We start from the raw sequence: 13,801 nt of genomic DNA, 5'->3' as shown, positions 1-13,801 counted from the left end.
GAGGGTACAAATCAGTCTATAAATCATGAAGGACAGCCTCTATTATAGAAGAGAAGCAGGAAGTACATCCGCAATCACAAAAGAGGCCACTAAAAAGCCAGAAGTAAATAAAAAGTACACTCAGGGTGATGTAGCAAATATTTTTAAACATCGTCCCTGATTTGCTGGAGTTTGAAAGGAAGCCAATGACATGAACACAAAGTGGCCTAGATGGCCCTAATAACAACCCATCAGATATTGAACTCGAGTTGGAAGAGGCAAGTACGGTCTCAAAATGGAGGGCCATGATCCAAAGGAACCAGAGCAGCTGCGGAAGCTGTTTATTGGTGGTCTGAGCTTTGAAACTACAGATGATAGTTTAAGAGAACATTTTGAGAAATGAGACACACTCACAGATTGTGTGGTAATGAGAGATCCTCAGACAAAACGTTCCAGGGACTTCGGTTTTGTAACTTACTCTTGTGTTGAAGTGGTTGATGCAGCCATGTGTGCTAGACCCCACAAGGTTGATGGGCGTGTTGTAGAACCAAAGAGAGCAGTTTCTAGAGAGGATTGTGTGAAGCCAGGAGCTCATCTAACAGTGAAGAAAATTTTTGTTAGTGGTATTAAAGAAGATACAGAAGAATATAATTTGAGAGACTACTTTGAAAAATATGGCAAGATTGAAACCATAGAAGTTATGGAAGACAGGCAGAGTGGAAAAAAGAGAGGATTTGCTTTTGTAACCTTTAATGATCATGATACAGCTGATAAAATTGTTGTTCAGAAATACCACACTATTAATGGGCATAATTGTGAAGTGAAAAAGGCTCTTTCTAAACAAGAGATGCAATCTGCTGGATCACAAAGAGGTCATGGAGGTGGATCTGGCAACTTTATGGGTCGTGGAGGAAACTTTGGAGGTGGAGGAGGTAATTTTGTACGTGGTGGAAACTTTGGTGGAAGAGGAGGCTATGGTGGTGGGGGTGGTGGCAGCCGAGGAAGCTATGGAGGAGATGAAGGCAGATGCAATGTATTTGGAGGTGATGGTGGCAACTATGGTGGTGGTCCTGGTTATAGTAGTAGGGGAGGCTATGGTGGAGGTGGACCACGTTATGGAGACCAAGGTGGTGGATATGGTGGTGGAGGAGGAGGATATGATGGTTACAATGAAGGAGGAAATTTTGGTGGTGGTAACTACGGTGGTGGTGGAAACTATAATGATTTTGGAAATTACAGTGGACAACAGCAATCAAATTATGGACCCATGAAGGGGGGCAGTTTTGGTGGAAGAAGCTCTGGCAGTCCATATGGTGGTGGTTATGGATCTGGTGGTGGAAGTGGTGGATATGGTAGCAGAAGGTTTTTAAAAACAACAGAAAAAGGGCTACAGTTCTTAGCAGGAGAGAGAGTGAGGAGTTGTCAGGAAATCTGCAGGTTACATTAGAGGAACTGTAAAAATCTGCCACAGAAGGAATGATGATCCATAGTCAGAAAAGTTACTGCAGCTTAAACAGGAAAATCTTCTTGTTTAGGACTGTCATAGCCACAGTTTGCAAAAAGTGCAGCTATTAATTAATGCAATGTAGTGTCAATTAGATGTACATTCCTGAGGTCTTTTATCTGTTGTAGTTTTTTCTTTTTCTTTTTCTTTTCATTACATCAGGTAAATTGTGGTAGTGGTACCAGGAATAAAAAATTAAGGAATTTTTAACTTTTCAAAAAAAAATCCCAACCTATCAATCTTAGCCATAAGATCAACTCTTTTTTGGTGGGGAGGGAGCTGGAGGAAGGTCCATTCTTGGAATTGAACTCAGTACCTGAGTGCTATCCTTTATTTTTGCTCAAGACTAGCACTCTAGTAGAGCCACAGCTCTACTCCCAGGTTTTTAGTGGTTATTTGGAGGTAAGAGTCTCACACTTTGCTGCCTGGGATGACTTTGAAATGACATCCAGTATTTCCTAAACAGGAACACTGGTCCTAAGATTGAACACATCCAGAGAGAACTTCAGACAAAAGAACTTGATTGCTCTACCTACTTCAAGTACTCCTCCTTCTGTTCCTCCTCTTATTTAGAACTGCTTCTAGAGGAGAAAACTAAGAAGTCAGAACTTAGGTCTGACTTGTTCTAAACCACGATGCTGTCTCACAGGAAATATTAAATAAATATTTGCTGAGCTGAGTGAGATGTGAAAAGAACAAGATAAAGAAAATGATAGGAGAAACAGGAAAAAAATAGCTGAGGCATTCTTGAGCATAGTTTCAATTCATTCCATTTGCAACTTTGGAAAACTACAACTTCCAAAAGAAGAACTTGCATGCAATTTCATGTCACCCTGACCTCAAGGCCTGCTTGTAAACCTAAGTCTAGTCAAAACTGCATATGTAGGAAAGCATGTACATTCCTCATATATTCATAAAATTTCTAGTTGCATAAATGAAAATCAGTTTGACTCTAAAATAGAGCTCAAGCCATCATTTTACAGTTGACAGTTTCTTCATTTGCTTCCAATTTGGAGACAATGTACCTTCAGTCCTTACCTCTGTATCTCCTGTCTACTTCACAGACTAAACATGCAGATTGCCAATCAAAACAAACATCTTTAATGACAACCAAGTTCTGCCTGGATGATTTTCTCCTAAAAAATACAAAGCATGTGCTGTTCCCAAAGAAAATGTTTCCTACTCTGCTGTGTTCTTCCAAAGAAGAGAATCTGATTATGTATAAAAAGAACTAGTTATAGGCCAATCTAGGAATATCAGAGCCATATCTACATAACCTAAATTAAAGAAGAAAAACCTTGAAATAATAAATAAAAGCAAAATAAAAATCGTGCTTCAACTCTATGCTGGCAAAAAAAACGATTCAAAGTTGAAGAAAGAAAAACAGTAGGAATTAAAGATGTTCTGGACAACATTTTAAAAATGTGAGCAATATAGAAATAGTCATATTTACATGTTGTATTTACATAATATAAATAATAATAATCCTGTCACATCTTTACTAGCATTAGCCATATAACCTAGAAGAGTGAGCATGAATTCATCATCATTGATAAATATTTTACTATTGCTCATTTACTTCTTATAAAATACAAAGATTAAAAATATTCAGAATGAGTGATTCTGTTAGAGAATATATATATATAGTGTACATATTCACACAAGCACATGCACTATACACACACGTGTGTGTGTGTGTGTGTGTGTGTGTGTGTGTGTGTGTGTGTGTGTGTGTGTCTGTGTGTGTGTCTGTGTCTGTGTCTGTGTATTACTCCTTGTGCTTGAACTCATGGCCTAGGCAATGTTCCTGAACCTTTTTGATAAAGACTAGTGATTTACCACTTGAGTCATATAGCTCTAATTTGACCTGTTTTGCTGGTCAATTGGACATGAGAGGCTCAAGTACTTTCCTGCTTGGAGATATGAGCTACTCATATCTCAGTCTTCTGAATAGTTAGTGTTACATATTTTACTCAATAGCCCATGGCTTGCTTTGTTTTTCCTCCTCCTCCTCCTCCTCCTCCTCCTCCTCCTCCTCCTCCTCCTCCTCCTCCTTCTCCTCCTCCTCCTCCTCCGCCTCCTCCTCCTCCTCTTCCTGCTCCTCCTTCTCGTCCTCCTCCTTCTCATCCTCCTTCTTCTTCTTCTCCTCCTCCTCCTCCCCCTCCTTCTCCTTCTTTCTCTTTCTCCTTCTTCTCCTTCTCCTTCTCCTTCTTCTCTCTGCCCCACTCTGAGGTTTGATCTTAAGGCTTAGGCAATGATCCTGAACATTTTACTCAAGAATAGCACTCTACCCCTTGAGTTGTACAGCTCTACTTCTAGATATTTGGTGGTCAATTTGAGATAAGTGTTTCCCAGACTCACTTGCCCAGGCTGTCTTCAAACGATGGTCCTTGGACTCCTGAGTAGCTAGAATAACAAATGTGAGCCACCAGCAACTAGCTATGTATCAATTATCTTCAAGTAGTTGTTTGTACTGATGGCTTTCATTTTAACATGAATGAGGACAATGCATCTTGGTCAATATCACTCCTTTCATAATTCTCTCCAGTTTCTCCTGAATATTTACCATAGCTGTTTGGGATTTTTGCTAGGGATATGGAGAGCTTTCACTTCCTCTATGATGTTCAGGATAGATGCCCAGGAGTGGTATGGCAGGATGGTAGGGAAGATCTATTTTCAGTTCTTTAAAAAAACCTCCACACTGCTTTCCAGAGTGGCTGAACTCATTTATAATCCCACCAGCAGTAGAGTTCCTTTTTCTCCACAACCCCACCAGCATCTGTCATTGTCTGAGTTAGAATCTTGGCCATAAAAATTTATGACTCTATGGACATAATGTTTTATTACATAGATTAATATGTATCTGTGACATACAAACCCTCTGCCTAATCTTAATTATGTTCTAAAATCTAAGTGCCAGTGATTGTATGTAGAGAGTCCCTTCTTGAATACTTGTTTGTTAAACATGTCATTTGAAATATGATATAAAATTCAATGTTAATAAATTCATTAAATAAAAAAGATCCTCTAACTTGCTTCATGGTGCAGTTTTAGAATTATGAAAAATAAAAGCAATCCAATACAAACCAAACAATATAGGTAAAATGCAAACCATCCAGCTTAGTGTTGTTGTTGCTTTTCTTGTAGATTTAGAAAACATGGTTGCACAACCTGAACTCCACCATTACCAGAAGTTCTTTCTGCTTTTGTTCAAGAGGAAAAGACCTTTGAGTAACTGTAGGAGAAAGTTTTTGTATTTAACTCCTGGAATCTTAAGTTCCAAAGTAATGAAAGATCAAACAGATTTCCATCCCACACCCTAACACCAAAAATGACCAGCAGATTGACTGCTGTCACTGTGCTTCCCCAGTCAGCAGATGCCAGGCCTTACACTGGCAGTTATTGTAGCTCATGGCCTCCAAAGATTGTTTTCCCTGGCAAGAGAAGAGGAAAGGAAGTTCAATTTTTAATTGTTCACTGCCTTTATGCTTACTGAGTGGAGCTCCAGAACATCCCCAGGGTCCTTCTTTTGTCTGTCAACTCCATATTAGACAACAAATACATTGCCATTTCTTCCTTCTTCTTTCCCTCCTTTCTTTCTTTTTTTTTGGGGGGAGGTGGGAAAGGTCATGGAGCTTGAACTCTGAGCCTGAGTGTTGTCCCTGAGCTCTTCAGCTCAAGGCTACTGTCCTACCCTTGAGCCACAACCCCACTTCCCGTTTTCTAGTGATTAATTGGAGATAAGAATCTTGGCTTTGTAGTGCCTGGGTTGGCTTCTAACTGTGATTCTCAGATCTCAGCCTCCTGAGTAGCTAGGATTACAGGCCTGAGCCATAGTACCCAACTCCTTCCTTTTCTTTTTTCTTCTTCCTGTCTTCCTTTCCTCAGTTCGTCCTAATTTTCTTCCTTCCTTCCTTCCTTCTTTCCTTCCTCCCTCCCTCCCTCCCTCCTTCCCTCCTTCTTCCTTCCCTCCTTTCCTTTCCTTTCCTTTCCTTCTTTCTTTCTCTCTTCATTAATTCGTTCATTCAGTCTAGCACTAGGTCTTGATTGGAGATAAAATTCACCTGGATTTTCTCCTCAGGATGGTTTTGAATTGGGATTCTTAGATTTTACTCTCCTGCGAAATTAGGATTACAGGTGTGAGTCACCGACACCCAGCTTAAGTTTGTCTAATTTGACCTAGAGCTCACTGATAGCTGCCTAGAGCTCTGTGCCAGGCAATCATATTAGTGGGGAAATAATACTATAGGAGAAGGAAAGAAAGGAGAGAAAAGATTGCTTAAAGTAAATTAATTCTAAAAAGTAAAATTAAATTAAAATTAAAATCTTTGAAAACAAAGAAATAAAAAAGCACCAGGAAAACAGAAACTTCTCATGCACAAACACATGATCCACATCAGTAAAACTAAATCTATGTTCATTTCTCAGTTTTTCCTATTTTTAGTAGCTATTTCCAAATATGAGGCCAAAAGAAATTGTATAGAACACTAGAAAGCCCTTAAATAGCAGCTACACTATTTGCTGTTTGACATAAATGTTATGAATAAGTAATGTTTTCCCACTTAGTAATAAGATGAAGAGTAAGTAGTTTTCAACCTATTGCTCTAATAAGTTTCAGAGTTCCCCTGCCAGGATCTAATATTTCAGCTGGTCAGTGAAATTATCCTTCTGTCTAAAACTTGAGTCTTTTTCACTTACAGATAGTATCCAAAGAATCAACTACTTAGGAATTTATTGACAGAACATTGAGGGGGGAAAAAGAACAAAGATATTCAGTCAAGAAAGGAGTGCAGAGTTTCAGACATTTTGTGTACACTATGGTGATACTTAAACCACCAACATTTCCATTCCATTAGTACTAATTTATTTCAGATTGTTCTACAGGGTTGCTAATCAAAGCCAGCAAAGACACCCAAAAAGCCAAAGTTGGAATTCACATTCTTCCACCAACATCAATACATCAAATATAGAGAATAAACACATAGTTGTTGATGCTTAATTTCCACAGTTAGCAAAACATTCAATTAGAAGTCTAGACAAGAATTTTTTTAGATTCCCTAAAAACCTATCCTAAAATTCTAGTATCAAACTCATATATCAATAACTGATGCTTTAACTCTAATGCCTCTGGCTTTGGTCATTTACTTCATTCATTCATTTTATTTTTGTTTCAGTATTGAGCTAGAATTCAGGGCCTGGGTGCTGTCCCTTGGCTTTTCTGGCTCAATGCTGGCATTCTACCACTTGAGCCACAGATCCACTTCCAGACTTTCAGAGATGAAAGCCTCACATGTTTTCCTGTCCAGCCTACATTCAAACTATGATCCTCAGATCTCAGCCCCCTAAGTAGCTAAGATTACAGGTGTGAGCCCTAGTGCCCATCATATATTTAGTTTTGTGATGTTTTATTGTTATGTGCTAATAATTACTACTTACCAATACATAGTAAATGTAAATACACACTATACCATGGTTAAATATGTACTTTTTCATATAATCCCTAAGCATCTTACATCATTATTCCTACTTACCAATACATAGTAAATGTAAATACACACTATACCATGGTTAAATATGTACTTTTTCATATAATCCCTAAGCATCTGACATCATTATTCCTAACAACCCATTAAAGCATATACTATTTTATATCTGCTTTATAGTTGATTAACCTACAGCGTACTTAAATAACTTCTGAAGTTCAAAACTTATAGAAGCATTTTTCCATAAGAGAGAGACTGTCTCCAGGCCTACCATTTCACCCAGCACCACTGCTACTTTAGGTTGTATGTGTGTTTTGTGTATGCGTGTGTGTGTGTGCGCGCGCGCACGCGCGTGTGTGTGTGTGTGTGTGTGTTTGTGTGTGTGCACGCGCGCACACATATGCACCAGTACTGAGGCTACTTTGCGGGGCATTGGTGCTGTTTCTTAGTTTGGGGCTAGTACTCTACACTAAAGACACATTTCAATTTCCAGCTTTTTGTCCCTTAATTGGAAATAGAGATAAGAGTCTTTTAGGCATTTCTTCCTGAACTAGTTTGGAACTGTGACCTGAGAGTTCAGATATCTGGCCTCTTTGGGCATTTATGTTTGAACTTAATTCATAAACCTGAAATGATGATAATGTTTATATTAGCCTACTAAAACATGTTACCATAAGATCCTACTTTCTGAGTCTGAACAGTTAGATTATTGTTCTTAGTGGTTCCATTTTTAATATACAATTATACTAACTGGGTAATATATAAATCATAAATTACCTTGCCTTATGTTAGGTAACAGATGTTATCTAACAGATATTAGATGTTTGGAAACAGGACCTAGTGGTATCTACGTTACATCTTTCCTTTTTCTTTTTGCAATTCAACAAATCAATTTATAAGTATAAAACATCTTGATTGATGGCACCCCTTCCATTGTTCTCCTCCAAATTTCTAATTCCACACAAACCCACAAGTTATGTGGTTCCATTTTCATATATGTACTTTAAATATAATGACTATATTATCCCATTCTTCTTTTCTCTATTTTACATTACAACTTAGTCTGCAGCATAACAAATACTGATAATTTAAATATTAAATCTTGAAATTGACTCACAACCACACACATTTTCTGCTAGCAGTCTGTAACACATTGCCTCCATTCATAAAATATTTGGCATGAACTGTTTAAATACAAATGTTAAACGCAATGAGAAATACCTGCAGTATAATTTCCCTGAAGCAAAAATTTAAATCACAGTTGCTCAAGGCTAAGTAATGCTGGAAGTCCCCAAGTTCAGAAACCATCTTTGTATATCACAATAGCAGAAAAAAAACTTAGCTTCAAAGCCTATGTTTGCAAAACTAGCAATAATAATTGAGTAGGAATTGTGGGACTGGAGTCACAAAAATTCTATTCTTCAGGGTTAGATAAAATACACCATGATTTAGGCTGGGGGCAAATGGCTAATACCTGTAATCCTAAATACTCAGGGGGCCAAAATTGGGGACTCACAGTTCAAAGCCTGGTCAGACAGGAAAGCTCATGAGACTCTTATCTCAAAAACCCTAGCAAAAAATGAAAACTGGAGCTGTAGCTCAAGTACTAGAATGTCATCCTTGAGCATAGCGTGCAGGCCCTGACTTCCAGCCCTAGGACTGAAACACACACATACACACACACACACACACACACACACACACACACACACACACACACACACACACACACTATGGTCTCCATCATCTCTAATGTTTAAAAGGGAGAAGTTTCCAAGTTATATGTTTTCTCATCTGCTTTCTATTGTATTATTTTTATTTAAGTAGTGGCAAAGGATTTCAATTTCACATGTCAGTTTATGAATGCACCTTGATCGCTGTCATCTCTTCCAGCATTTTATCTCCTTATAGCTCTTACCCCATTTCTGCATCATAAATTTCTTCCTATCCCTCCTTTACTGGCCTTTTTTCCCTCTAGCTGATTGCCAAAATTTCTCTAGCCCCTAAAATACTTGTAGAATCCAAGCAATATGTAAAAACAAAAGATCCCAGGGATAAACTTCAGTGCCTTGCAAATCTACTATTTATAAACCCCGGTCAGCCAGGTGCCAGTGGCTTACACCTGCAATCCTAGGTACTCAGGAGGGTGAGATCTGAGTATCAAGGTTCAAAGCAAGCCCAGGAACAAAAGCCCACGTGATTCATCTCCAATTAACCACCAGAAAGCTGGAAGTGGTGTTGTGGCTCAAGGTGGTAGCTCAGGGATAGCAACCAGGCCCAGAGTTTAAGCCCCACAAGCAAAACAATAAATTAATAAATTAATTAACAATGAATTAAACCCCAGACAAATTTTTATATTATTTTTCTTGAAATTGTATCTTAATTCCATTCTCTTACTTTCTTTAATTTCTCTTCCTTTGTCCTTCCCTCTCTTCCACTATCCCTCCCTCCTCCCTCTCACTGTCTTTTATGCTGATACTGGCTTTTGAACTCAAGTCCTTATTTGCTTTCATGGACTTTCGAGGATGTTGTTCTATCTCTTGAGTCATGTGTCCAGTTCTGGCTTTATGCTGGGTAATTAGAGTATTTCAGATTTGTCTTCCTAGGATAGCTATAATCCCTTATTCTCAGTTCCAGCCTGTGTAGCTAAGGTTATAGGCATGACCCACTAGTCTCTGGCTTTTCTAGTCTCTCAGTGATCACTTTATAACTAGTTTTAGAACTTTACATAGGGGAAAATTATTGAGACTCCTGTTCTGTTGGTGTTGATGTTGGTTTCTGTAACCCTATGTGTTAGACACAAACTATAGTCAACTTCTGGTTCTTTTATCCTTTTGTTTCTTTTTCCTCAAGTTCTACCATTACTGTCCATTTGTCTATAAAAGCACAAGTGAAATTGTCTCGTTCCTATAAGGAAAAATATTATAATACAACAAGCCCCATTAGATCTTCCCTCAAAATATTTTTGTATTTGCTGCTTTCTATCTTCCCTCCCCCATTGCATTAGTTCAGGTATTTATGTTCTCATACCTGGACAGTCTCAGTAGTCACCTGAGATAAATAAGCTCAGTCACTTTGAATGCCTTGAACCTCCCTTATTTTAAATCCATTAATGGGTCTCTGTTGCTCCATATCATAACTCAAAGCACTAAGCAAAATACCTGAATCTCAATCCACTTTCCTCCTGCCCTTCCAATATGTGACTATTTGGAGTGCAATTCAAACACTTACACATTGCAAGTGGGATCATATAATTACAAAACCCTTAGGAAACTGGGCACTGGTGGCTCATAACTATAATCTTTGTTCACAGGAGGCTGAGATTCAAAGCCTGTGGTTCAAAGCCAGCCTACACAGGAAAGACTGTGAGATACTTCTCTCCAATTAACCACCAAAAAATTTTTAAAAGCTGGAAGTAGAACTGTGCTCAAGTGAGTAAAAAGCTATGGGACAGCACTCAGAACAAGTTCAAGCCCTAGGCCTGGCACATTCACACACACACACACACACACACACACACACACACACACACACACACACACACATACACACACACATGCATGTATGCATGCGCGCGCGCTCAAATAAGACACAACAAAATAGTTTAATATATATTGCAAAGATCATCCTGACATGTGATTCTGCTATTCTATTTCGAATTATTCCACCAAGACATAAAAGCATAAGTACATAAGACATTTGTAAATACAAATTTCTAATAGCTTTACTTGTAATGGCCCCAAACTAGAAGCAAGTCAAATATGTGACATATGAATAAATAAATGTCAATAAATCTGTCTGCTAGAGTACTATATAGCAACAAAAAGATTAAACTTCAAATACATGTACAGGATAAATGAATCAAAGAATAATTGTCTTGAATAAAAGAAGCCAGTCCCCTCACTGCCCCCCCAACAAAAATAAGAAATTATTAAATTCTAAGAAGTTAATTGTTTGTGGCTTTGCAATACTTTACTTGCCTGGCATATATAAGGACATAAGTTGTGTCCCTAGCAACAACTTTCATAAAGAAAAATTCGGTAACGACTAATTGATAGTGATAGAAAGTTTATCAATGGATGCCTGCAAACAATGAAGAAGGCAGAAAAGCTGAAAAGAATTAAAATGACACTCAAAGATACTCTTTACAGTGATGAATATGTATAAAAATGTATCAAATTGCACCTATCATGTGCTTATTGTAGTTTATGCTAACTATATTGCAATAAAATATAGATAGTAAAGATAATGTAGGGGGCTGGTGTTTGCCTCTCATTCACAAAATCCCAGGTTCAATTCCTCAGTACCACATGGAGACAAAAGGCTGGAAATGATGCTGCAGTTCAAGTGGTAGAGCGCTAGCCTGAAGAAAGCCCACGAACAGTGCTCAGGACCTGAGTTCAAGTACCAGGACTGGCAAAAAAAAAGAGAAAGAAAGAAAGAAAGAAAGAAAGAAAGAAAGAAAGAAAGAAAGAAAGAAAGAATTATATTCATATAATCAATTGGTTATATCAACAGAATTAATAGCAATGTTAAGAATTTCTTTGTACAAGTACTTAACAATAATAAGAAAAAAATATAACCTCATTTAAGTCAAATTCAATGACTTAGACAACGTATATTATATGTACATATATAATATGCTTAACATATACCTATACAATTTATGCTTAAATTATAATATATTTTTACTATGCGTAATTTCTAATATATTGACATTTATCTACTATGTGCATATATTTAACAAGCTAGTTTTATATATGAGGAAAATTTTATTTACAGTTATGAATATATGTGCATTTATATATTTAAACATATATAGTAATATGCTCAAATACAGACATGATATTTGTGTGTTTGAGTCATTACTGAGGCACAAATGCAGAGCCTAGGTGCTGTCCCTGAGCTTTTATACTCAAAGCTATTCTTTTACTACTTGAGCCACAGTTCTACTTCTGGTAGTTTTTGATACTTTTTGGTAGCTAATGAGATATAAAAGTCTCAGGGAGTTTCATCCCCTGGCTTACTTTGAACAAGGATCTTCAGGTATTAGCTTCCTGAGTAGCTAAGACAATAAAATTTTAAAAATAAATTCCAAGCAGTTGATTTTCTATATACCACTTCATGGATCTAACCAAGCCAAAAGTTTGTCCTTCTTAAGCGTTTTGTCAAAATCAGTCATTTAGGGAATCTTTTTTTCTTTTTTTGTTTTCTTTTTTCTTTTTTTTTTTTTGCCTGAACCCAAGGCCTGAACACAATCCTTGAGCCTCTTTGTGCCCAACGCTAGTGCTTTATCACTTAAGCCACTTCTATAAGGAATTTAAGTATATTTTCAGTTTTAGAAAATATATATTCCTATTTTGATCCTGTTGATATCTTAATACAGTGTCATGATTTTCTACTAAATAATCCAAAGGAAGGAAATAAAAATAGAAGTATACACAATCTTAGAGGTATTAGAATAGTCAATATGAGACTGGTAGATACTTGTACTTCAAATACTTCTGAAAAAATGACATTCTAAATCTCTTCCCAATCACATTCATTTCACAAAATTCTTCTTTCTTGACTCCCTACCCCCAGTCTTTCTTTATCCACATTTAAACCAATGCAATCAAGGACTTCAGAGATTGCCAGTTTGGAGCATCCTCTGGCTTTACAGTTGGCAGCTGGAATCAATCAGTTCATAAAATCCAACTTGTCAGCTAAAACCGGTCATATATTTTTAAGCAAGACAATCTGTTAAACCGCTTAAGATTTCAATCCATGAAAAACATTCACAAAAACACATTTTTGTGCTTGTGCTTCCTAAATTATGAGGTTACAGATGTTATAAAAACCACCACTTGGGAAATCCTCCAGCCCTTTCTTATCCTTCCCTGAAAATTTCAGAATTTCTGGGCTCTTTGTTAGCATCAGGCCAGTTTCTGGTAGCCAAAGGTGGGTAGAGATTTCCTCAGGGGAAGAGAAATATTTTTCTTCAACTTGAATAGTTACATAAGAGTTTCTATCACTTGGAAATGAACTATACAGCTTAGGAGTGAAAGGGAGTCAGGATGGAAAAACTGGGAGAAAATGAGGATGGGAGAGACACTGTTCAAAAAGAAATATTACCTGACATATAACTGCAATCCCTGTGTATATAGCTTTTATGCTTTTACACTAATAAAGAGTTTCTATCTACTATAAATTATCGCTCACCTCTTTGCCATCCCTTGGTTATCTCATATTGTTATAATATTTGACCTTGTTATCTGATGTATTTTATATGTGCTTAATTGGTTATTTGAAATTGGATAAGGAAGGGGGGAAATCAAGATAAGCGGGGGGAGGATGGGAGGGAAATGGGGACCATGGCATGAGAAAGGGTATCAGTTTGTGAAGTTATGCACCTTCTATCTGGTGAATATAATGTAACCCTTCTATTAATCACAAAAAAAATTATTTTAAAAAATGTAAAAATAGGGGCCGGGAGTTTGGCCTAGTGGTAGAGTGCTTGCCTAGCATGCACAAAGACCTGGGTTCAATTCGCTGGTACCACATTCATAGAGAAAAATTGGTGCTGTGGTTTGAGTGGTAGAGCACTAGCTTTGAGGGAAAACCCAAGGACAGTGCTCAGGCCCTGTCAGTCACCAAGACTGTCCAAAAAAAATGTAAAAATAAGTAAAAATAAGTAAATGCATAGTATATTTCAACTGACATCTCATTGAACTTGTAAAATTATAGGGATTTGCTACAATATTAGCATGTATGTGAAACTGTGTAAGTTATTTTGGTCAATATGTAATATAATATTGATTATAGATTGGTATTGATTCTTAAAATTTTGTCTTTT

At 37.3% G+C, this 13,801-nt stretch overlaps 1 pseudogene; it reads left to right on the top strand.

The window, feature by feature from the left end:
• Positions 1–274: 274 nt before the first annotated feature.
• LOC150047189 (heterogeneous nuclear ribonucleoprotein A3 pseudogene) lies at positions 275–1,426 on the top strand (annotated as a pseudogene).
• The last annotated feature ends 12,375 nt before the right edge of the window (positions 1,427–13,801 follow it).

The sequence above is a fragment of the Megascapheus bottae genome, chromosome 23 (genome assembly GCF_031878675.1).
Source record: "Megascapheus bottae isolate mThoBot1 chromosome 23, mThoBot2.hap1, whole genome shotgun sequence".
NCBI lineage: Eukaryota > Metazoa > Chordata > Mammalia > Rodentia > Geomyidae > Megascapheus > Megascapheus bottae.
This window is presented reverse-complemented; position numbering and strand designations above follow the sequence as displayed.